This window comes from Dipteris shenzhenensis, unplaced genomic scaffold (assembly GCF_047967505.1).
Source record: "Dipteris shenzhenensis isolate YYH24624 ecotype China unplaced genomic scaffold, Dip_SZ_1.0 scaf0044, whole genome shotgun sequence".
Taxonomy (NCBI): Eukaryota; Viridiplantae; Streptophyta; class Polypodiopsida; order Gleicheniales; family Dipteridaceae; genus Dipteris; species Dipteris shenzhenensis.
The window spans coordinates 27628-53053 of record NW_028239351.1 but is presented as its reverse complement, the minus strand read 5'-3'; the positions used below and the strand labels follow the sequence as shown (position 1 = coordinate 53053).

The window sequence follows — 25426 nt, the reverse complement described above, 5'->3', positions numbered from 1 at the left end:
CCAAACCGACCTACGGGTAGCCCCGGGGGGCTGTCAAGGTAACCCGCCCGAAGGGAAGGGCAACAAGTAACCCAAGGGGAGTGTGGGGGTAGCCCCGCCTCGCAGGCGGGGTGGTAAGGTAGCCCGGTGGCCCCGGGATGAAGCGCTATCCCGGGCCGGCTCCCAGGACCCCCGCTCGCCCCTATGCTATGGGGGGCCTCTCTGTGCCGGGGAGTCCCCTTGTGGTTGGCTTTGCAGGTCGGCCTGCCGGCTCCCCTCTCGGGGTATTGAAAATTACTCGACCGAAGGGAAGAGGCCCGGAGTAGGCGGGTCCAGCTGGTTTTGGAAGCCGGTTGGCTAGAAGCATATTCCTGGGCTTCGACTCGATTTCTATCGATTCCCTTCGATTTCCGTCTTGGTGATGTTCCCCATAGAAGCATGTTTGATAAGCGCTTGTTTCGATTCCCGTGATTCGGGGCGATCAGCAGAGGCCGGGTCTTTCTCTTGTTATGGAGTCGGAGCATTGTGGGATAGAATTTCTATATGGAAGGCCTTCAGTGATCAGTTTAGTTCGACCTCGCGTTGGCATCGACCACTGCTCATCAATTGCATCGACACTACGAACCACGAATTGCATCATCAAGTAATAGTTGTGGTAGTTAGCCTAAACTTCTCAAACTCACTCCTTGGCCTAATAGGCTGAATTGATGGGAAGGCCTAACTGTTCAAATTATTGGTGATTCAGGAAGTCCTTGTTTGTGCTGTTTGTGGATGAGGTCCATATTGATCGTTTAAGTGCAGGTTTTCCGTTTTAGTCGGATACCTCCATGTTAGTGAGCCATGGTTTTGCTAGAGCGAATAGGCGTCTACGGCTATAACCGTCATCCAGCCTTTCCTAACGTCATCTGAGCAAGGGAAATCTTGATTTCCCAATTTACCGGGGGGTGGTTTAGAGATTAAGATCCTAGCCATGAGGATAGAATAGCTGAGGGCTACGAGGTGGATCGTTAGATGAACCGATAGGGAACATCTAGGAGGGTGTGGATCTGACGATCGAGAGAGTGGGACAGAAGCCGGGTAGGATATAAGCTATCTTTTTCACCCTGTTAGCCAGGGGTTAGCAGTATTTAATGGAAAATTGGGTAAAAAGAAAGAAAGTTCCTAGCTGTTCGACCCCATAGGTTGGAAGCTGTATGCTTCCGGCTCGAAGCTAGAAAAGGAGGATCATGGAAAAGCTGTATGTCGGAAGTTGGATCCTGGCTGAGCTGTTCAGAAAGACCGATTCGTAGGGAATGTGCTGATCGAAGGCTTTATCCAGAGATCGAATGGTAGGCATAGAGCATTTCGTCGCCCGAGAGGCAACTACGTGGTCGAGATATACATTGCTGCTGGGATTGAATTCCAGAAGGTTCCTTGGAGAAGCCGAAGCCTTGCTCTCGGGGGTATCCTTTCTGGCCGGTGCACATCGCTCGCTCGCAGCGCAGGCCAAGGATCTTTGCTTCTAGCCAACCTTGGGCCAAGGATCGGATCTTCCCGTTGCGTGGCTGCCCCGATCGCATAGCTTGCTTTCGACAACAAATAGGAATTCCCGTCGTAATGAGTAGGCTGGTTTATGAAATCCGAGATCCGAGGCACACTCCGCCCTAGAGCTATACACGCGCACAGGCCAACACTTTTTTCTATTCTATTCTATTCTATTCTATTCTATTCTATTCTATTCTATTCTATTCTAAAGGTCATTCAAACCAGAACAGAAACCAAATGCGGGCAATTTACAACGCAAGAAAGACAACTCGACTTTGGGGCACTCCGACAACCACCGGCACCATCGGGGAATCGAACGAAGAGAGTTCGTCCGCTAGGTGTGGTCGAACTGAGGCATGAGGGATATCAAGTAGTTACAACATTAGAGACCAGACATTCGCGTTCGCGGGATGACAGCGATCAAACTTCCTCGCTTCACTCAGTAATAGGAATCATAGGATCCTCCTCCGCAATTTCTTTCACTTGGTCAATCAAATAAGGGCTGGCCGGGGCTGGCTGGTTAGATATTGGATGTTCGAGCTTCCCTCCCCGCTCCCCTCTCATTCTTCGGTTGCTTCGCTTCTCTTTCCTAATTTGCTTCGGCATTGGGAGAGGCAGGATTCGAACCTACGTAGAAAACCTTCAACAGATTTGCAGTCTGTCGCTTTTAACCACTCGGCCACTCTCCCAGTAAGCTTCGACCTTCTGAGCCGAGATCGCGAGACATTGATAAATCGGTCAATCCACACGTCCTAACCCGTTCCAATGGACTAATCAAACAAGTAGAAGTTCGAGGAATCAAACAAGTAGAGGCATTCCCCAACGGTATATGATCCAATGTGCACTTTCTGCATCCTACAGGACTCGAACCTGTGACCTTCAACTTAGAAGGTTGTTGCTCTATCCAACTGAGCTGAGAATGCTGTACATTACTAACCACTTCGCGAAGAAAGAATGGGAAAGATGGGTACCTTTTAATTAATTAACTTTTTAGTCTCCATTCCTTATATACTACAACCGGACCGCCGCGAACACTGATAAACGCGCGTTCTGAACAAGCAGCCACTGGGGGTGACATAGACATATGTATACTTCCATATCTGTATGTCAGTTATTTCGGCCGTCGGCTGGGCGGCATTGAAGAGATCGGGAGTCAAGTCTGAATAGCGGTAACGAATTTTCGTTACCAATCTCGCAGTAAAAAAGCAAACGAAGATTATCGTATAATAATCCATGAATATTCGAAAAAGCGTAGCCATTCATATTACACCTTTTACTTAATAACCACCTGCGAATTGATGACCTCCTTGTGGGGTTGGTAGCGATCGAACAATCAAAGGCTAAGTACCAGCTGTATTTGCACTTTCTCTGTTCGGTGCTTTTGTCGTTAGCACTCTTTTGTTCATTAATCAAGCGTGTTCGTTCCGTCCGGGCATCCTAGTAAGACGCGGAACACCCGATCCCATTCCGACCCCGATATGTGAAAGGCGTTTTCTGCCATATGTACTGAGAATTATCGGGAGACGTGGTTGACAGCCCGGACCCTCATGCACACTCGTGCTGTTTGTCACTAAACATTCGAAAAAACGAATCACAAACACCCTTTAATTTAATTCCCGAGAGGGGAATGAATTTATGCCGACAATGATGAGGGAGGGTTTTGATGGGGCCCGACCCTTTTTCCCATGAAAAAAAGCGAGATAGATTAAAATTGGTAAATCGATCGGCTGAAAGCCGAACGTTTGCGGTTCGAACCCGTCTTGCCTGCCTCGGTTTTGCACCTTCCGTACAATTGAATGGTCATTTGGTGGCGCTAGCCATTCTCCAATTTTGGGCTTAATGCTGGTATGTGGCATTTATTGACCGATTATTCGTTAGAGATGGGCCTTTTTGAAACTTTTTTTAAGCACCAGAAGCCTGCTGCGAGCACAACCAAGATTCGCAGCGGAATTTTTATGTGTGTTCCTGCTAGTGAGAGAATTTTCAGCTGCGGCGAAGTGTCCGCTAGCAGCATGGTGGGCGGACCGGGGCCGTTTGGCTTTTGCCAGCAGTGAAAGCATGAATCGCCTACATTAGTAGCGGGGTCGTCGGGGTAGCGTATGATCTACGCTATCCCCTTCGGCCCCCCCGGGGCTCGTCGTAAGTTATTGCTTAGATGGCAAAATCCCCCAAAACCCTTGATCCTGGCTCAGAATGAACGCTAGCGATATGCTTAACACATGCAAGTCGAACGTTGTTTTCGTCCTTACGGGGCCACCAACCGCAAAGCCGGTTCCCCCCCTTGGTGGTTGGCTTTGCCTTCTTCTTAGGCAAAAAAAAGTGGTTTGGATTCGGTGAAGCGAAGCGTTTTCTGCTTGGTGGGGCCCCCCCCACCCCCCAAACAGAAGTGTACCACCGGCAGGATCCGCCCCGCCTTTGCTTGTCTTGTCAAATGCCCCACGTGAGAACAGTTGGAAACAAAGTGGCGAACGGGTGCGTAACGCGTGGGAATCTGCCAAACAGTTTGGGCTTTTTTCTCTGACCGGGGAAACGCGAAGCGCAGAAGGTCTTCCGACCGTCTTAGCCTTTGTTCGTTTCGCTAACCAAAGTGCTTGTAGCTCAATTGGATAGAGCACCAAACTACGGATTTGGGGGTTGAGAGTTCGAATCTTTCCAAGCATGGGTCGAAAACAACGCGTAGCGTTTTCACAGGGAAGCGCGCAGCGCCCCGCCTATCGATCAACAAAGGAACGTCGATAAGTCATCAAAGTTTCAAGTCAGTGGTTCCAATCCACAACGAAGCCGCGGAGAAAGCTATAGCGCTTTCTCCGCTCCGCACCCGGCTCTGGTTCCGCTGGCGGAAATAGCTTAATGGTAGAGTATAGCCTTGCCAAGGCTGAAGTTGAGGGTTCGAGTCCCTTTTTCCGCTTGCAGAATTACGTCCTACGGCCACTCGGGTTTTGTTCCTGACGTTTATCAGTTTCTCGGGTTGTGGCCGGAGGGTTCCGGTTGGGCCGAGGTTTCCGAATTTCATAAGAATTCCGCCATCAAAAAGATCATGCAAGAAGGCAGTATCTTCCAAACAAATTCCATAATCTGCGAATCCAGCTTTGCCCCGCCACATCCTTCCTGCTTCGTATAATCCAACCAACCAACGGCAGGGACTTCATCAACCTGGCAGGAATTCATCGATCATCAAAGAAAGCCGGCGAAGCGCAGCGACCGAAGCAAGCGATCCTTGCCCAAGGCCTTGGTTGAAACAAGTCCTCAACCCTTAGCGAAGTGTTAACCGGATCAACACCTCAAACCATCTTAACGGTGAGGTAGTCATTCCAGCCTTTACTTCGCCGAATGGGATGGTTAAATAATACGGCGAAGCCTAGAAAGTGGAAGGCTCAAAGTAAGCCTTCCACTTCGTTCGCTTTGCGAACTACTTGCTAGCCTGCAAGCCAAGAAGATCCCACATCGAAGCTACGGAGACCGGTCGGTTGATGATCGAATTGTCTCCAGTGTTTGGATGCAGGACGAAGAGACCTGTGCGCCCTTCAGCCTCGGGATCTGGAATTTGATGGTGAGCGTATTGGCCTAGCCTTGTGAGACTCGTCCAATGGCAAAGGCTAAAGGCGCGCCCGCCCCTTTCTTTGTTTTTGTCGGGTAAGCGCTACGCGCAGGCAAAAAGGCATAAGGTATATTGAGTATTTTCTAACTGTTATATACCTCATCAGGAGGTAGGATGGTACCTATAGCTGAGCTTAAGCTCGCCTGCCTAGCAGCCTTATTCCCGGAGAAAAAAGCGCAAGGCGTTTGCCTCGCCGGCGGCGTTTGAGGCGAATAGCCGCCTTGCCAGCGATTAAGGCAAATAATATATTACGTATGAGTTGAGATATGTATTACATACGTGATACTGATCATATACATATCAAAAGAGAACAGTAGGAGTTAGCTATTCGATTGCTCCGCCAATGATTTACGATATTGAATAGCCATTTCTTCCTTCTGTTCTGGGGAAGGCAGTGTCTCTCTATTTCATTTCTATGGGGAGATTTTATAGAATTATAGTGAGGTTCAGGGAATACCACAGCATTGGGTTTTTCATACTCGACCTCCGAATAGTGTGGATAATAATAGTCCAGATAATGAAAATAAAAAGGAGAAGTTTTTTTCCTCTCATAATGGAAGAGGGGATACTTTTCAGGTATCCAATAACCTTTATGACTGAAAGGATAATGGGAAGAATCTTTATAAATAGAGAGATAGGAGGGAAGTCTCGAAGGAGATCATTTTCTTTATTTCAGTTATTCTGTCGATTTTCTAATTCGTTCCCTCTTTTCTTTATACCATGCTATGTCTGGTTTGATAGGATCTCAAGAAGCTTCTTTAATAGGTGTGGGATCACCGCAGGGTACTGTAGAACCAGGAATATTGACTATTTTGGGATTGGCATAAATATGTTTATGACTTGTTGGCTACCTGGCTTATAAAATATGTTCACGAGAGGGAATACGAACCGGAATAACGTCCGATCTTTTTTCTAGAAAGGGTAGAAGATTGATGTGTTTCCCTTTAATAGTTTTTAGTAACGGTTTGAGCTTTTACATCTTTCCCTTCATGAGTAATCCGTAAGAGGGGGACGACTTTCACGAAGTATGTGATTTTTCGGAGAAATCTTCAGATTTTCGTCTTTTGGATGGTTTTTTCCGGAGCTCCTTTCGAAAGGAGGGAAACCCCAAAATTAGGTCGGCCAAATTCCCAGATTTCCCTCTTTTCCATGATTTTTTCAGAAGCCTCTCCCTCCGAATAAGGGGAAATCCCCACTCCCGAATAAGGGCTCTCTTTCTCGGATTGAGTCTTTTATGCCGAACATTTTCTCCTATTTGACGACGAATTTTAGATCCTGATGCCGACGTATTTGTTTCTGTCCATTATCTTTCCGTCTTTGATATTCATGACAGTTTGTGGTGTTTGGGCAGAGAACGCTTGGCGTTTTCCGCGTTGCCACCTTTTCCGCGCTTGCTTGGAAGTTTCGAATGCATGAGCATAGCCCGTATGCACGGGAGCTTCGAATGCATGAGCATAGCCCGTATGCACGGGAGCCCCTTTCCTTCCTGCGCTACAGCCGCTTCCCGAGCTTCTTGCCCGCGTTGCGGCACCCGCTTTTCCCTTGCTTGGAAGGGGTTCTCTTCGTTTTTCAACCCAATCACTTTCAGAATGCTATGGATTTTCGGAAGACTATCAAAAGGATACGCGAGAATAGGCAAATACAAAATCTTGCTGCCAAAGGCTGCTGCCAGAGCCTCATTTTTCCCATCTCTAATTCCATGGGGTTCTTCCGGGGAACCGATGGCGCTTAGCCCGGACCAACCCGAACCGAGGGTCCCTCCCCCAACCCCGAAAAGGTAGGAATCTGTTCAAATCTGGTATCGGCGGACGGTCGGGGATCTCTATGTCGGGTGTTTGGTCTAACCCCTCACCTGGCCGAAGGGAACCTCTCAGCAGCAACAGATAGATTTCCGTTTCGCCTGCAAAGCGCGAGGCTGGAATCGTTCTTTGGAGAACACTTAGCCCAAGGTTGGGAAGCTTGGATCCGGGGTACCTCGTTTGAGGTCCCGTTCGCGACTTCTGCCCACCGGGGGATAGACGCTCGCGGTTCTGGCGGCGAAGTGGTAACCAAAACCTATCCGAAAGGATGGAGTTTCGAGATTGGTCAGCCTCTTGGGGCTTACTCGTCTTGGCCTTGCTTTTCTTTGTGCCACCATATGGTGGTCCGAATCGCAGCCAGGAGATCCGGTTATAATAGGATCTTCAGAAATTCTGGTGTACTGGGAGACGACCCAGTAATAGGTGGCCGCCGGGTGGCGAATATATATCGTTGATTATGCCCCGTATAGATGTCACTATCAATTCGAGTAGGAGCCAAATATCTAATAATGGTTCTTACGAATCTGCCAAACGATTTATTTGGCGGAACATTGATGTGTCGCCTATCTCTCCTAAGTGGATAACCGCCGTCCGTAGATCATCGGCGATAACTTTATCCCCACTGGTGGAGAGGCTCCGGGAGTACCGTGAGGTACGGATAGCCGAAACTTATCGACTATTCGGAGCCGGGTATAAGGTGCTTGTTAAGCCCCCCAGACACGGGCGTTGGCTTCGGCACAAAATAATGATGCATTCACCGTCGGGACCTTTTCCGATCCCGTTGCAGTGGTGGCTGTCTATTGGTCAGACAAGACCACGTGACGCATCACATCAAGCGCTTCTTGGCGGCCATTAGGCGTTGGGAAGAGTGGAAGGTTGACTTCCGGAACATACCGATACTCATCTCAACGAATGGGTCCGGGACGGGAGAAGTACGTCCTTTCGTCCTGGGTAAGACAATGGACTGACTATCTCTCACCGAGACTGGTAGAGATAATGGAAAGGGGACACTACGACGTGTCGGTGTGGTGGAAAGCGATTAATGTCGTTCCCACATCACCGGATTATCCGAGGGCTGTGAAAAACAGTCAGTCAAAGGTATGGAACTATGTTCCGCATCTGGGATGAGGTTTCCGCACCGATACGGGGTCCACGGGTGCTAGATGAGGCATCATCTGGCATCAAGCCTTGGGTCACCCAGAAAGAGCAGGAAAGGCTCGGATGGGGGTAGGGGGGGAGGATGAGAATCGGCGGTTGGCATCCGGTTCAGTTCGGAGAAGAAGGGTTGGCATGTTTATGTGTTCCGCACGTCAATATCGAAATCCACGTGTCCCTTGAGATGGGCAAGAAAATAAGGCTGCAGGGAGTGCAGTTCAGAATTGACGAACCGAAGGCAGGGATAATCCCTGAAGAGAATACACGAGAAGCGTCTGGGAATTGTGTATTCTAGAAGGGTAGTGGTCTAATCCACGGCAACCACTAACTCCTCCTGAAGGCTAGAGAGGGGTAGGGAACGAAAAACTACTGACAAGGTTATTCAGATTTCCACCCTCTTGATCAACTACGAAGAAGAAAACATGACAAATAAACGGAGTCTTGCTATCATGCTCACGGTGATAGGTTCCTAGAGTCAACCGGTCTCCGGGGGCTACGGCCAGAGGTAGAGCAACGATCGTTGGGCAGGCTCTATGGCTGGTGTGGATGGCGAAGGGAAAGGGTCCGAACGCCCGTAAGGGTGGTTCGCCTGGCTGCGTCGATCAGAGGTAGTTCCGAATGGGACCATCCAATTCGGCTGGTAAACGCCTAAAAAGACGGGACAGTTGTCGGGAGAGACCTTGCGGGCTTTTTTAACTTGTCAAATCTCTTTCGAGAAACGGCTAGTTCTAACTCCGGACCAGCGGCAGTTGAAGCTTACTCGGGAGCATCATAATATTAATGATCAACTCCCACTTCGCATCGAGCGGATTAGATTCTTGATTTGCTAGATTGGCTAGAAGGTGCTTCTAAGGCCGAAGAGAATAGGGAATAGTTGGGTTTTCGGGTTCTCTATCTGTTTCATAAACAATGGCTAATGAGCCGAGCACCTCGAACCCGCTTGACGAGAGAGATCCTGGAAGATCGAAGATCGACCGACCCCTGATAGATTACGCGCGACATCGAAGGCACTTGGCACGATAGCTTCTTTCTTTGATGAGCTGGCCGAAGGGCAGCAAGGGAGTTAGAAGCTGGTCTGAGGTCGAAGACCGAAGGTCCAATACGAGATGGAGCTGAAAGCAACATCGAATGAAGGCATTGAGATTGGATGCTGCTGGGAGATCTTTGCTCGACCTACCCCCCGCCTAATGATCGAGGGAGCTGAAAGCGACTGAGATCGTAGGGTTTGTTTGCCAAAATAATGGGAATGGTCGATCACTTCGAGGCGAAATAAGAAAAATTGTTTGTTGGCTCTCCGAATAAAACATGATAAGAAAGAATGCCTTTTTGAATGAAATGGGTTGTTTGGCTTTGTCGAATCCAAATGGGGGGACACGAAGCAGAGGCAATCGACGCTGAGCGAATGAATTCAAACCATTTGTTTGCCAATAAAATTCTAATTTCATGAAGAAATTGCTTATTTATTGACCCGAATGGCTGAAAGAAATGACCAAATTGGATGAATAATTCGCCCCAGCAGAAGCTAAAGGGCTATCCGACTTGGCTGGGTCGATCTCTGATACTCCAGCATCTCTGCTCCCTACCGGCACAAGATGAAATATCTCGGGATTAAAGCCGAGAGAGCCAGAGAAAAACGTATAGAATGTGCTCTTCCCCCTGTTGGACTAGGATTATTGCGAAATCGGATTATTGTTATCTGTGCTAGTCAATCATGAAAACAGAGCGATCTGTATTGATCTATAAATTTGCGTATTATAATGGAGCCACGACTGATTTGACCTTTTTCTTCCGCTTCAGGAGAATAGTTCCAATGGTAGAACAATGGTCTCCAAAACCAAAGGTTAAGGGTTCGAATCCCTTTTCTCCTGATTACCTAGCTCGGTACGAAGAGGTTGCGTTTCTTTACCACAGACAAGTATCATACTGGATATGGGGCACATAGCGCTGGGAAGGTCCAGAAAGATATACAAGGACCAGCTATTGCCCGGTTCGACAGGGCCCTAGTAGAGGTAACCAAGGACAAATGGGCCTCAGCCGCCTATTCTTATTTCCCCCAGTCGTACAAGTTCGAGATACTGGCGTAGCAAAAGTGCGTATCATTTGGGTGGCTAAGGGCACCTCTCTAGGCTACCTCCGGCCGGCCATCCGGGCCATAACAACAAATCGGAGGCGGTTCGCCCTTGGGATATCTTTTCCGCTTTTAGCTCCTCCATCTCTTGTGCCGGACGGGAGGGAAGGACGGTCAATTCCGAAAGATTTTCCTTCCTTTGCCTAAGATTTGGCCGTTTCTCCATTTCCGCCATTTCTTGTTTTGGAAATGGGGGTACTTGTTGGTTCCCTAACGGGAACCCCAGCAACTCAGCGCTTTATCTCCGGAGAAGCGCTTTTGCGCGCTTCGCTTCGAGGGTTATCTCTTTCCGGAGCGCGTTTCGCGCCCCGCACGCCATTTCTCTCGGGAATCGGGGAAGGGAATCTCGCGGCCCTCTTCTTCAACCGGAAGCCAGGCCACTTATCCACCACTTCGCTCTAACTAAAAGGCCGAGGGATGGATGCACTTCAATGGCGCAGCGACTCAGGGCACAAAGCGATGAATTACCGGTAGGGATATGTAGTAAGATAAAGCGTCGAGCGATCAATGGAAGAACACCATCGAGAAACGCACCACTCATGGTGTGCTCTTTGATAGTTGATGATCTGGCAATTCCAAGCAAGAGGGCCGGGGGGACGAGAGGACCTTGCCCGAGGGGGGACTCGATACGGGCCGGTAGGCACCGTAGAAGGAAAGGGAGGGCTGTGAGCCCCCTGCAGAGGGTAATTAGCTCAGTTGGTAGAGTGCCTCGTTTACACCGAGAGAGTCAGCGGTTCGAGTCCGTTATTACCCAAGGTTGGTTTTCCAAACCAAACACTGTAATTATGAATTGAATCCGGCGTATGGTTTTCAAATCCACTAATTTGATTGATGGTGGTACAACCACGGGAATCCCGGAAGGGGCAGAAGGAGCGAGCCCGCTTTATCCGCATGACGAAGAAGAAAAAGCTGAATAATACTTGCAAAAAACGTTATCACAGTTGAATGAGACGGAGGAAAGTGGCAGGCAGCCATCCACTTCGTGTCGTGGATGGCTGCCCGCCACTTTCTTCTCACAAAGCTTCACTGCAGCTCCATTGGCTACACGAGCGCAGCAGACGCTTTGTGTAATTCATCCACACCTGCGATTTCTCCTTCGGACTGCATCGCAGGTGTGGAACCACTAAAAGCTTGACAGATGGAGGCAAGGTTCGCAGAGAACGTGAAAAACGAGCAATTCTTTCTTTCTTGGAAACCGAAGAAAAAGAAGGTGCGCTGTCGCATGGCGTTTTCTTGGTTTATGGTACAATTCAAACTACTAGATGGTCATGAAATCTGTGGACCTTTCAATTCAATTGAAAAGCGTTGGGCGAGCGGCAGGGCGTGGCTCCGCTTGCTGCATAGCGAGTAAAGGCCGGGGGGCGGCTGGCTTCGCCTAAAAACCGATCCGAACTTGCAGATTGTGCCATTACTACTACGAGGCCCTCGAAATGCGACAAGACCACGGGTTGACCAACCTTCCTACTGCCACCGCCTTCAGGTGCGAAGCAGGGAGCCCTAGCCCCCGCCCGGCGCTGCGCGGGCCCGCCACGGCGGCCACTCACTTCATTTTCCTCGAAAGCCTCGTTCAGGCGGAAGATATAGTTTCAACCTTCGGATCTCTACTGGCATAGCCGTGCCGAGTGGAAAGATCCCGATGAAGAATCTACGATGATTCATGACGTTTGGGAAAATAGCTTAGTTGGTTAGAGTGCTGGTCTGTCACGCCAGAAGTCGCGGGTTCAAATCCCGTTTTTCCCGGTGAAACTTGAATCAGATTTCCTACAAGCAACGTCTCTGGGAAAAACCCAGTCTTGACTGCTTCTCGAATTTTCTAAAATTTAGTAATGACACGAGTTATTCTCCCTCCGATGGTCCACCCCGCCAAATTCCGTCCGGGAGGGATGGAAGGAGAATGGGAATCGGGATGATGCTCCGGAAGATGGGAATTATCCGTGCAACGATGCTCCGAAGCGTGGTTATTATCCGAAAGAAGGGAGGGAACCTTCGAAATTTACTAATTAGGGAGGAATGACAGGGAAAAGGGCGACTCCGTGGGATGTCTCGATAACAGAACTGACGGGATTGTACGTGGGTATAGTATCGATGAACATATTAAGAATTTCGCTACGACGCAGGGACTTTCCGAACAACTTTGGGATTTGAATGCGAATGATTGGGAGAGTTGGTTAGGCTGTTTCGACAAGTACAACCTGTCATTGGAGGTGTGGCAAAAAATTGCACCGCAAAAAAAAAGGGAGATTCGATATCGAAAATTTGAATGGATTCAGAGGGATCGGGGGAAGCTTTCTCGCTGAGCACGAATATGTCCTTCGTGAGAAACGAAACGATTATTCCATCTATACCGAAACCCCGTTCCTCAACCTAAAGTTGTGTTTTTTTGCGGTTTGGTGATTTTCTCACCAAACCTGAAATGGGAGTTTATAGATCATTTGAGTTTTTACAAATCGGAAGATTAAGAACATGAACTTCTCAAATAGCTACACCTGGTTCTGGGCCGGTTGATGCGAATACTATCGGAGGAGGAGCGGGATGTGCTAGTAACGGAATACCCATCATGGGTAACATAGTCCGAGCAACACTGGAAAATGTGACTAAAGTATAACCAGCCACTTTATTGGCAAATAGACATATTCCTAAGCCCGATGCACGAAAACCGAGAAGAATCGACTCGACTTTTATTCGATAATTCAGACAGGGATTTCACCACCGAAAGTCCTACCACAAGTAGAATGGCTAAGTCCTTAAAAACACCCAGCGGCGAGGTAACCGTGAAAGGAAAAACAGGGCCGAAGGATTATCATCCATCTCAGCAGCCGCGGAGAGCTCCTCCTGATCCGCGGGCAGATTCTGCTACTTCAGTTTCATGGGCAGCGTCATCGTATGCATCCGCATAGGTTTCGTGGACCTGAGCTCCTTTCGCCGCAATTTCCCCCATGGCTTTCTTTTGTTAACCCCCCCTTCCCTTCTGAAGTGTCAGCCAACTCCTATAATCCTCTTTCCTCCCCTTCCAAGAAAACCATGCTTGGTTGGATCAGTGTGGGCTGATGTTTTGTCCCACTGGAAAAGCCGCCGAATTCGTCACCAACTGGAAAGCGGAAGCGACTCACTGTCTCGTCTCATTCTCGGAGGCGGGGATGCTCTCAAATAGCTAACAGTGCTTTCGACTAAAGTTCCATTTCCTGGCACGACGGAGCTTATACTGTTTATTCGTGCAACGGTGCACGACGCTCTACCATCCCATTTAGAAATGATTCCGCAACCATTTGCGTACTTGAACGCAAACTGAATAGTAGTAATTCATGCTATTCCTCGAACTCAGACCACAGAGCTTCCTAAGAACTGGGAAAATGCTATGAATCTGTTTAAATAGCTTCGCCTCTTGCCCTAAAAGTCGCTCCGAAAATGTCACTTAAAGTCTTTTAACTGGGGGAAACAAAACCCACTAGACGAACAGCTACTAATACCTCCTCGTTATATACTGATATTCATTCCGAACTCGAAACACTAGAGATTGAAATAGCAAATAAAATCAATTCGCGCGTAAATCGTACTTATATTCCGTTGCTCTTCCCCGTCCGTTCTTGATATTTATGGCAGTTTAAAGGCTGGCAAAAGAAAAGGGCTAACCGCATTTCTGGACTTGTGCCGAGGGAGAAGGTTCCTGCTGGCCGGTTTCTTTCCTCATCAGGAGATAGGTTACACCTATATGCTTTGCTTCAGTTTCCTGTTCGGTAGAAGTTTCCTGCTTTAGGTGAGTGCAGGGGAGAAGCAAGGGAAAAGCAGAGCGCTTCCATGAAGGGAAAAGCAGATGGAAAAGCTTTAGGTTCCGGGAAAAGCTTTAGGTTCCGGGAAAAGCTTTAGGTTCCGGGAGAAGCTTTAGGTTCCGCTTCTGGCAAAGGTTTAGAAAAATGGGTTCAAGAAGGTTAGGTTCTTCAACGGCGCCACTCGAGATGGAGGCTTAATTACTCCTCCATCGGGAACCCAGGGGAACCGCTTTGCCTAGCTGATCCTTCTAATACTCAATTCCGGCAACATGAATCCTCCATCGGCAGGGGAACCGCTTCCTGTTTCTTCCTGCCTGCAAAGCCTAGCTTCATCATCTTATTCGTGATCGCTTCCCCGGAATGCTGCCAGCAATAATCGAAAGAGGATTGGGATCGAGGGGAAGAAAAAGAAGCGGAAAGCTGTTGTTCATTCCCATGGAACAGATTCGAAGTCTGTCGGGGAAGAGCCACTTTCCCAACCCAAAAAAAAGTGTTGTTGCCCTCAAGTTTTCCTGCTAGCCCTTGCCGTTGCTAAAAGTGCCATAACATTTTTATTGACCCAATTTCCCCTCTCTCCTCTCATGAAGGCTAGCGTTTTCGCGCGCGGGAACCCGACAACAAGAACGCGGGGTCTACAGGTCAAACGCCTCCAACGAGTGCTACTTTCCCTGCTCGTACGCTGGCCTTCTTGCCTTCAAATGATTGGGTTCCCCGATTGGTTATGACGCGAACCCGCTAGATCAGCCAAAACCATCTGCTCATCCCACTGAAAGCCACTCCACAAGAACGAGAGTGCTCAACGATGGGCAAGCTCCTTCCACTGAATCCGCTGATGCGTGGCTAATCGAGGCTACGAGGCACAGAGCCAAAATCCGGGGTCCCTTCTGGGCTGGGAAACCTGGATAAGTTCATAAGTTCTAGGCCCCTAGAAAAAAACTCTGTTCTGCCCGCCCATCGTCCGAATCATTCGTCCGGAACCGAGCTGCCAAGGCTGGAAGCGAGCATTTGATCCGGTTCACGCGTGAAGGAGAGGTGTAACCACACAGACATTCCGTGGGATGGTAAGGTGGAACCCCCCCATTCCCCTAATAAAATGAATGAATTCTGCAATACGGGGAAGAACGGTACGAAACGATTCCAATGGTTCCCCGGGGTAGGTAGGGATTCAGGTAGGTATGACATAATTTTTTGGAACGGAAATCGAATTATTGGGGGGAAAAAATAGTACTACCAGTTGGATGCAATACATGTGTATTATTTCATTCAATACTGAATCACCCACGGAAATGGCACCTGAATCAATTACCATTTTAACCAATCGAATTGATCGATACGAGTCGATCTTCTATTCCGCTGGATAACCGAAGCAATGGATAACCCAATAGCAGCTTCGGCAGCTGCGACGGCTATTACGAATATGGAAAAGATTTCTCCCTTCATTTGTTGATCGTCAAGAAAATTGGGGAATGCTACGAGATTTCTATTGACGGCATTCGGAATCAGCTCGAGACACATCAGTGCCCTAACCATGTTTCGACTCGTGATTGATCCGGAAGAGCCACCCGAAAAGCAAGCGATTTTCCCGCCATTTCCCGAGCCATTTCTTTTCCGAATTCCAAATCCTGCCATTTTCCCACCTTATAGAATGCATGCATGCCATTTTTCCACCCGAAAAGCAAGCAAGCTCCGATTCGATCCAAAATTCATCGTCGAATATTCCGTATCAGTCACCGACGTTATCGTATAATAATAAGAAATGATTGTTGCTTTCGCTTCCATTACGGGTAGAATTCTTTCATTCTCTCGAAGATCAACGTAAAGTAAGATTAATCGTCTCGCTTGGCATGAATCATTAGGGTTTTCTGGTTCTGCGTTCTCGGTTCCTCGAAGAGATTCCAGGAGATTTCGACCGGAAGGAAGATAAAGGTCTGCCGAAATCACAGCGGGAAGGCCTCAGGCTGCCCGACTCACCACCCTTTCTAGTTAGTTCGAATCCGACTTCCGTTCATTATGACTGCAAGGCTTGTTGTGACGACTTCCAATTCCAACCGTGGGTTTTCGAGCATACGCTGAAAGTGGTGGTGCCTCCCCGAAAATCCCGCTCAAATCCCCGCATCCCGCCGGCAACACAACGGCCCGTAAGTGATCGCCTAGATCTACCCTCGAGGAGGACGAGGGTTCATCAGCGGAGCGGTTCCCCGATGGACTACTGATCGCATCCTCTTCGGGAGGCCCTGCCCCGTGTCTCCTCCTCCATGAAGGGATACATCCATATTGGTTCTGGATTAGCTCAGTCGGTAGAGCAGTGGACTGTTAATCCATGGGCCGCAAGTTCGAGTCTTGCATCCGGAGTTGGGAGCCAAAGGCAAAAGAAACCGAAAAATTTCATAGAAATACTTTCTTTTGTTCACTGAATACGGTCCACCGGGATAACGTGAAGGGAAGCCTGCTAAGCGCCTGAAAGCTCACTATAAGCAATGCCTCAGGCTTATGGAATTCGAACAAGAACTTCAAAATGAAACCTTGAGACGAGTCGTCGGGCATATACAGAAGTTCATAACATGGAGTGTGGTTTGGGCGATGCAAAGCAAGTATGGCTTTGTATCATGGAGCAGTTTCTATCGAACCTCCGAACCCCAAATCACATCATCATTGAATAGGGTTCGGCTCAGAGAGAGTTGAACTGGATCAATGAAAGAATAAATACTCGAAGAAAGGTCTTCACGCCCTTCCCTTCCCTTCCCTTCCCTTCCCTTCCCTTCCCTTCCCTTCCCTTCCCTTCCCGCGTGGAGGAGGAACCGTCCAGTATCCCCTCCGTCTTCAAGTATTTCCTTGAATCTGCAAAAACTATCCGGAAACTCAGAAAATATCTCGTTTCCGCGTTTTTAACCAAAAAACCGAGTTTGATCCTGGCTCAGAATGAACGCTAGCGATATGCTTAACACATGCAAGTCGAACGTTGTTTTCGTCCCTTCATGGAACAGTTGAAAACAAAGTGGCGAACGGGTGCGTAACGCGTGGGAATCTGCCAAACAGTTTGGGCCAAATCCCGAATAAACGAAAGCGAAAAAGCTTCGATAAAGCGTTAAAGCGCTGTTTGATGAGCCTGCGTAGTATTAGGTAGTTGGTTGGGTAAAGGCTGACCAAGCCGCAGATGCTTAGCTGATCTTTTCGGACGATCAGCCACACTGGGACTGAGACACGGCCCAGACTCCGTGGGGAGGCAGCAGTGGGGAATATTGGACAATGGGCGAAAGCCTGATCCAGCAATATCGCGTGAGTGAGTGAAAAACGTCGCGTTAGCGAGGAAGGGCAATGCCGCTTGTAAAGCTCTTTCGTCGGGTGCGCGATTGTGACAAGACTCGAGGAAGAAGCCCCGGCTAACTCCGTGCCAGCAGCCGCGGTAAGACGGGGGGGGCAAGTGTTATTCGGAATGACTGGGCGTAAAGGGCACGTAGGCAGTGAATCAGGTTGAGAGTCAAAGGCGCCAGCTCAACTGGCGGAATGCTTTCAAAACCAATTCACTCGAGTGAGATAGAGGGGAGTGGAATTTCGTGTGTAGGGATAAAATCCGGAGATATACGAAGGAACGCCGAAATAGCGAAGGCAGCTTTCTGGGTCTCTACTGACGCTGGGGTGCGAAAGCTTGGGGAGCAAACAGGATTAGATACCCTGGTAGTCCATGCCGTAAACGATGAGTGTTCGTCCTTGGTCTGCGGATCGGGGGCTCAGCTAACGCGTTAAACACTCCGCCTGGGGAGTACGGTCGCAAGACTGAAACTCAAAGGAATTGACGGGGGCCTGCACAAGCGGTGGAGCATGTGGTTTAATTCGATACAACGCGCAAAACCTTACCAGCCCTTGACATATGAACACTTGACGTATGAACACTTGACATATGAACAAGTGTGCTTGTCCTTAACGGGATGAAACGAAAATTCATACAGGTGCTGCATGGCTGTCGTCAGCTCGTGTCGTGAGACGTTTTTGGTTAACTCCTATAACGAGCGAAACCCTCGTTTTGTGTTGCTAAGACATGCTGCTCTCAAAGGATCAATGTCATCATTCACCCCCTAAAGCAGGAACATAGAACATGGGCTTCCGGCGAACGGTTCCGACGAGCGAGCCACCCGGTAATGGATGGTAAGTGAGCCGGTACCTGGGCCCATGAATCTGTGTTCAGTCTTAGGCCGGGATTGATGACACTCCCTCTGTGCCGATGTTGCACTCACAAAAGACTGCCCGTAGTTCTACTATGGAGGAAGGTGGGGATGACGTCAAGTCCGCATGGCCCTTATGGGCTGGGCTACACACGTGCTACAATGGCAATTACAATAGGAAGCAAGGCCGTAAGGCGGAGCGAATCCAGAAAGATTGCCTCAGTTCGGATTGTTCTCTGCAACTCGAGAACATAAAGTTGGAATCGCTAGTAATCGCGGATCAGCATGCCGCGGTGAATATGTACCCGGGCCCCGTACACACCGCCCGTCACACCCTGGGAATTGGTTTCGCCCGAAGCATCGACCAGGGATCACCCATTACTAAAGTGTTCCACGCCTAGTTGAGTGTGGCCCACTTTGGTATTGGTGGTCTTCTTGGCGCATACCACGGTTGGGTCAGTGACTGGGGTGAAGTCGTAACATGGTAGTCGTAGGGGAACCTGTGGCTGGAGGGAATCCTAAAGGAAGGCGCCAGCGTCCCTCCATTAACTGTACTAACGTCGGTAAAGTCAATTCGTTGGGTAAATGGCCGGGCGCTATGCGCGAGGAGAAAGCGCTATGCGCGGGGAAAGTTAGGCAGATTCGGGCTAACAAGAAATGCACTTTCCCAGGACGGCAGATTACTTTGGCCGGGCAGAAGTGGGCACTTTCCTTTAGGGAGCCACGTGCAAATCCACTGAGAATGGAAATTTCGTATATAGAATCCGCAATTGGACCATGGAGTGCAAATCCACTGAGAATTGTCCAAGGAATGGAAATTCAATCTTGCTTTCTTTGGCGTACCCACCGCGGAAAGGCATCGATTCCGGGAAGGAATTTCGGAATTGCGTATTCTAGTGGATGCGGCAAAGGCTCGCCGCACCCACCAAGAAGTTGGGCTCGCACTATCGTATCTGTTGGGGGAGCGTTGGCTCGCACTCCCCGGCAAGTTGAACGGTTGAATCATGTTGGCACACCATCGACTTTCCCTCGGCACCATTCCACGGGTTCGATTCCGGGATAGCCTTAAACTGCCATGAATATCCCCAGCTTTAATAACCAACACCACAAGACATGCCTGGAAACGGAAGAATGATTACAGAGCAAATGGCGACGAGTATCAAGGGAAAATTGAGGATTCTACAGGACGACTTCGCCGAACACATGGGCACGCTAAGAAACTTCCCCGGCCGCCCGGGGCCAGGCGATCTCAGTGAGCTCTCGGAAACCCTTTTTGTTATCCGTGACGCCACCCTGCCGGATATGCAATCGGTAGCGAGGCCTTTGGTGCAATTCGGACCGCCGTTCGATGAGTTGATGGAAGCTATAGACTGGGCTCTCGCCCCCCTGTGGCAAACCCCGCTTCCAAATTCACGCCGAGGCCTTCAGCCTATCCTGCCCCTATTGACACGAGTTGGGATCAAGTGGGAACTCACCGTAACCGAGATCACCGAAAAGGTAAACCTGGGGTTGGACGTGCGAATATGGGATTATTTCGAGCCAAATGTGTTTCTTTTTTATGTATGTAATCTTTCTTATGTATGGAATCTTGGAGCTCAAATCTTGGCAATCATCGCACCACTTCTACTAGGAGTAGCCTTTCTAGTGTTAGCCGAACGTAAAGTCATGGCTTCCATGCAACGTCGGAGGGGTCCTAATGTAGTGGGATTATTTGGGTTGTTACAACCTTTAGCGGATGGTTTGAAATTAATTATAAAGGAACCCATTTCACCTTCAAGTGCTAATTTCTTTCTTTTTATAATGGTTCTGGTAATCACATCTATGTCAAGTTTGGTTGCTTGGGCTGTTACACCTTTCGATTACGGTATGGTATTGTCGGATTTCCACGTAGGTATGCTCTATCTATTTGCTATATCTTCTCCGGGGGTTTATGGCATTATTACAGCGGGTTGGTCTAGTAATTCTAAATATGCTTTTTTAGGAGCATTACGATCTGCCGCTCAAATGGTTTCGTACGAAGTGTCTATTGGTCTTATTATTATTACTGTATTAATCCGTGTAGGTTCTTGTAATTTCAGCGAGATTGTCATAGCGCAAGAGCAGATATGGTTTTGCGTTCCCTTGTTCCCCGTATTGATTATGTTTTTCATTTCTCGTTTAGCAGAAACTAATCGAGCTCCGTTTGATCTACCAGAAGCAGAAGCTGAATTAGTGGCGGGCTATAATGTGGAATATTCCTCAATGGGGTTTGCTCTTTTTTTTTTGGGGGAGTATGCTAATATGATCTTAATGAGGTGCGGAGCTTTGCATCTGACATTCGTTGGGCTTCCGCTCTCTGCAGGAGCCAGCGTCCTCTCAAGGGCCTTGTGCAGTAAACCCCTCCGGGCGACGATCCGAAGACTAGTAGGTCCCGCGAAGCTTTCGGGGAGGGGTAGCCTGGTGTGTAAGCACAGCAACGAACCGCGAACCCATCGGACGACCTATCTAGGATTGGGGGGATATCCTAAGTGGTTACCTCGTAACTCTTCCCTAGACCTATACTATCGAATGCTCATATGGGAAAGTGCGCTCCTAGGTCTGGAACCAGGGAGGGTTGCTCCGAGAAATCCTTTATCGTCCCCTCCAGAGGGTGCGGACACACCTGCACGGATTACAGGTGACGGCTACAAAGATGGCGGGGAAGGAAACAGTACTCGACATCCAGGGATGAATGTAAACCCATTGGACAGGGATAATCATTCTGGTCCTGGGAGAGAAGACTCACCGGCGGTGGTAGACACTAGTCCGAGGGGCGCGAAGCGCTATGAGTCACTGAGACGACGGCAGGGCGCGAAGCGCACCCATGTACTCAGAACTATTGCGGGCAAAAGACTGCTACTGGCGTCCCAGGAGCGAATCGAGTCTAAACCAGGCAACTTAACCCCCGGCGAAGAGGGCTCATTTCTGAAAACTTGTTCGTTGGAGGGGATCTCTTTGGAATGGTTGGAGAGAGACTCGCCGCGCCTCTTGTCAGGCGCCTTGCTCGAGCCCGCGGGGGGAGTGATGATACCGCTTATTTATGAAAAACCGTTCCCGGAAATCGCATTTGGGGCCTTTTCCATAAATTATTTTTCGGGCCGATGACTCTTTTGCAAAAAACGGGCTTTGCTCCCGAGTTTAGACCGCTCACAGTAGTAGCACCGAGGGACAAGATCATTTAGGGGGCAATAAGGACGGTACCCGAATCTATTTACGAGCCCCAGTTTCTAGACACATCGCACGGATTCCGCCCGGGTCGAGGCTGCCACTCGGCCCTGAGACAGATCGAAACAGAGTGGGCTGGAACCTCTTGGTTTTTAGAATTCGACACTAGAAAGTGTTTTGACACCATCGACCGACATTGACTCATCTCAATCTTGAGAGGGGAGATCAACGATCCTAATTCCTTTAACCTCACTCACGAACCGTTTTCCGCCGGACTTGTAGGGGGTGAGAGGGGTGGCTTTTCCTCCAGGGTCCCACAGGGCAGTGTACTATCACCCCTATTATGCAATATTTACTCGCATAAGCCCGATCGGGAGATGGAGAGGATCCGGCAAGAGCACGAAACTCCGAAGGCTCAGGGAAGAGAATCGGTTTTCTTCGGGATGACAGGTCGGGGGAACTAAAAAAACTCTGGGGAAGAAGCAAGCTTCGACTCTCCTTCAGTAGACGACAAAGCCATCGTGGGGGTGAAACGCATCCAACGTAAAGCGTCTCCTTCCCGGACCTCCGCTAGGAGGTCCAGGAAATTACCCGGGAATTTATCCCGGACCCCCGAGATCGGGGGAATTGCTTTGCACTTTCCTGGCTTCGCCCCTTCCTGCTTCCCCTTCCTTCCCGACCCGGGAGGGGAGCGGCCTCCTACCTTATTCCCTCTTCTGCTCCCCTTTCCAACGCTAAGAAGCGTTTTCTGCCCCTCGGGCCTTCGAGCCGAGGCAGAGCCGAAGCAAAGCCTTCGCGCCTTCATTCGTAGAGCCAACGGTTTCACCTCGAAATGAGCAAAGGCCGAAGGTGGAGAACTCTACGCGTTCTCCATGAGAAACCCCCGTGGCCTGATGAAGCTGGACGGGGAGGCGGGACTAGCTATCAGGTTGGGACGTAGACGCCTAGCTCGTGAGCAGGGGCTATCCCCCGTGGACTTCAATGACCCAGACTTCGTTAGGATCCGTTACGTCTGATATGCCGACGACTTCCCACCGGGAATCGTTGGTCCCGTAGAGTTGATAATGAAAATCCAAGAACGTATCACCCACTCTCCACAATCTGACCCGAACCCTGAGGTAGGCTCTGCAGGATTCGCAGAAATAGCTGCAGGGACGGTAGAATCCCCCGGTACGATCATTCGGGGAGTCCCGGCTTCGAATACTCCCCTACAATTCCCGCGAGAGCTGGAAAAGCGCCGGAGAGTCAAGCACCGTATCCATCCCACAGCTCCCTACTGACGCTCCGCCATCCATTCCAAGTCAGAGGACCCAGGGAAGAGTATCCCGGTCTGATAGCTAACGAAGAAGAGAAGAGAAACGGGGAGTTTACAGGACGCGGGGCTTTAACTAGCAGAGACTCCGAAAACAGCAGGGGTCAGCCCCCAGGGGAGCGTCTTACGGGAGACCGCCAGGGACATCCGGCAAAGATCGAGAGAGATCTCGCATAGCCCAGGTCGGAGCAACGTGCCATCAGACGTTCAATAGGCAGTCCCATGATTGGACGAATCGTTGAGCGTCTGGATGTCTTCATTGGAGACTCCCAGAGCGCTAGGAGGTCGGAAGGGCCAGAAGGGACGGGGGCACTGGGAACAAACGGGGTCTTTCAGCAAGTTACTCATACAGATCTGGGCGCCCATAAAGAAAATATTCCAAAGGCTTCGGGATCGAGATATCATTAGCCAGAGGAAGGCCCGTCCAACCCACGTGGCCCGCTTGACGAACGTCAGCGACGAAGACATCGTCAATTGGTTCGCGAGCGTCGCGAGAGGTTTTCCGTCCTACTACTACTATAGGTGTTGCGACAACCCTTATCAAGTCTGAGCGATTGTCGACTACCAGATTCGCTGGTCCGCTATATTTACCCCTGCCCACAAGTACAAATCCTCAGCGCGGAAGAGAATCCCAAAGTACCCCAAAGACTTACATATAGTCAATGGGGAAGGCGGGACCCCTGCCAAGTTTCCCAACAGCATGGAGCTTGGGAAGCTTAGACCAGAGTTCCTGACGAGGAAAAATCTGAACAAGGAGGACGCATACGAGACCTTAGATCAGGTGTACATATGATATTCCAGAAACGTGATCATCGGTCTAAACCTGCGGTAAGGGAGGTGTGAGGAGGGCCTGGTGCAGATGCGCCATGTACGCAAGTTGGCCCGGCTTGAATATTATTTCGGTAAAAGGTGATTTTGAGAGGAGGCCGAAAGTGGGTCTCGACGCATCCAACGCTTGGCGTTTTCCCGGGCGTTCTTAAAAACGGTATAAAGAGAGCCTTTGAGCCTTCGACCCCCCTTTTCTGACAGGTTGGGGAACCCCTGATTTGATGGTAGCCAACTCAGTACCTTTAATGCTATCGCATTCTCTCCGGGTTAAAACCAGGCCGGGAGGAAGTGTGCTTATCAGCACAAACCCGGCTTTCAGCTGCCCCTCCTGTAGGTTGAGCGGTTTCAATCTCTCCTTCCGGGCCCCCGTGGGTTCGGGACGAAGGGCTGATAAGCACTTTCCAGGTTAAACCCCCTCTCCGGGGGGCTTTTGGCCCGGGAGGTGTCCCTGCCGCCGGGACCCTCTCGGCTTCCCATCCCAGGTGAAACGGGTAGAGTGCCTACAGGTACTGGGTAAAGCATTTATTAGCGCTTTCCTTGGCCTAGAGGGCCGCCTACCCCTCGTTGTTCTCCCGTTGAGGGGACCCACTCACTTTCGCCGATTCTTCTCTGTCTACGCGGGCTCCAAGCCCTGCAGGCCAGCCTGAACTGTAAGTCAATCCCACTCTGTGCCAATCACCACCGAGACATCCATGCGAGAGAGATCGGATTCGAAGACCTAGACGTTGCGTTGGTTAGGGGGGAGGAGACTCAATATTCCCGGGACGGAGCCGTATGACGCGAGAGTGTCACGTACGGTTCCTTGAGAAGGGTGTGGATACACCTATCGGGCTAAGGGCCACGGAGCCGCGCCCTCACTCTCCTAGTCTATGTACATTGCTTTTCCCGGGAGGTTGGCCACTTATTTCAGATCGTTTCCAGGGGACTCCGGGCTCAATCTGGTTTGGTATAAAGGTTATTCTCTTTTCGTTCGTATATATACGGGTTCGTGCAGCATTTCTACGATATCGTTATGATTAACTAATGAGACTTGGACGGAAAGTCTTCTCGCCTTTACCATTAGCTCGGGTAGTTTCTGTATCCGGTGTTCCAGTAGCCTTTGACTGGCCACCTTAGTGGATTTAGCCATTTCTATATCGAAACCGAAGCGGTTTGTCATTTTTTCTTCCTATAGAACTTTTCAGTACGAACCAACACTGGGGGAAGGTCCGACCCCTTCCCCCCCTTCTCTCTCTTATTCCCCAGCAGGAATATCCGCCGATGTAGATTGTCACGCATCTCCAACCAATATGGAGATACCTGGAATCAGGACGAGATCCTCATCACCTGTATCAATTGCATCTTGGATTTGTTTCTGACTACTACATGACATGGTTGCTGTAGGTTCCGGAACATCCATTGGAGTTGACTTTTTTTTGCTACCCACCAGCCAGACGGCACCAGCCATGCCGCATCAGGTTGCCACGCAGGGAGATCAATACGTTGCTCATTATCTTGATTTGATGGGAAGTTAACAAGGGTACGTGGAATCGTCACGTCGAATTAATCCGCGTCGAATTAACTTAACTGGGTGGGGAAAATCCACACCTCCCACTTGTGTAATATTCCTCCCGTTCACAACCAAGCTCCGATTCTCCGGATAACCATCAGGTCCGGTTCGAGTGACACCGACTTAGAAGACTTACCAATTCTTTCCCCGAATCAACACTTCATAAACATGTGTTTGATCGAAGTGACGAACATCCGCGAGCATTCTCCCCTCCTCGTGGTTATCACCAATATTCACTGATACGACTTTGTGGGGTAAGAACCCCACCGAACTGTATTAAACCCTACTAGTATTTGGATCTTATTTCCCGCGCGGTACCGTCACGCAATACTATCAACACGTCCCCGTACTACGTACTGAGGATCCAAATTCATCAATATTGCAGTTCCCCGACAATTACTTATCTTGGCTTCCCTGTTCCAACAAATAGTCCACTGTCTATCC

The 25426-nt window shown here is 49.6% G+C and overlaps 3 non-coding genes and 2 pseudogenes across 3 annotated transcripts; 4 read left to right on the top strand and 1 right to left on the bottom strand.

Moving 5' to 3' along the window:
• Positions 1 to 2109: 2109 nt before the first annotated feature.
• Positions 2110 to 2192, bottom strand: TRNAC-GCA (transfer RNA cysteine (anticodon GCA)). Its single transcript has one exon. It is a non-coding gene; the product is annotated as a tRNA-Cys (tRNA).
• Positions 2193 to 10864: 8672 nt separating this feature from the next.
• TRNAV-UAC (transfer RNA valine (anticodon UAC)) lies at positions 10865 to 10937 on the top strand. The gene has a single exon. It is a non-coding gene; the product is annotated as a tRNA-Val (tRNA).
• A 912-nt stretch (positions 10938 to 11849) lies between these two features.
• On the top strand, positions 11850 to 11923 carry TRNAD-GUC (transfer RNA aspartic acid (anticodon GUC)). Its single transcript has one exon. It is a non-coding gene; the product is annotated as a tRNA-Asp (tRNA).
• A 4923-nt stretch (positions 11924 to 16846) lies between these two features.
• LOC147879333 (18S ribosomal RNA) lies at positions 16847 to 18627 on the top strand (annotated as a pseudogene).
• Positions 18628 to 22165: 3538 nt separating this feature from the next.
• Positions 22166 to 23398, top strand: LOC147879332 (uncharacterized; annotated as a pseudogene).
• Positions 23399 to 25426: the final 2028 nt, after the last annotated feature.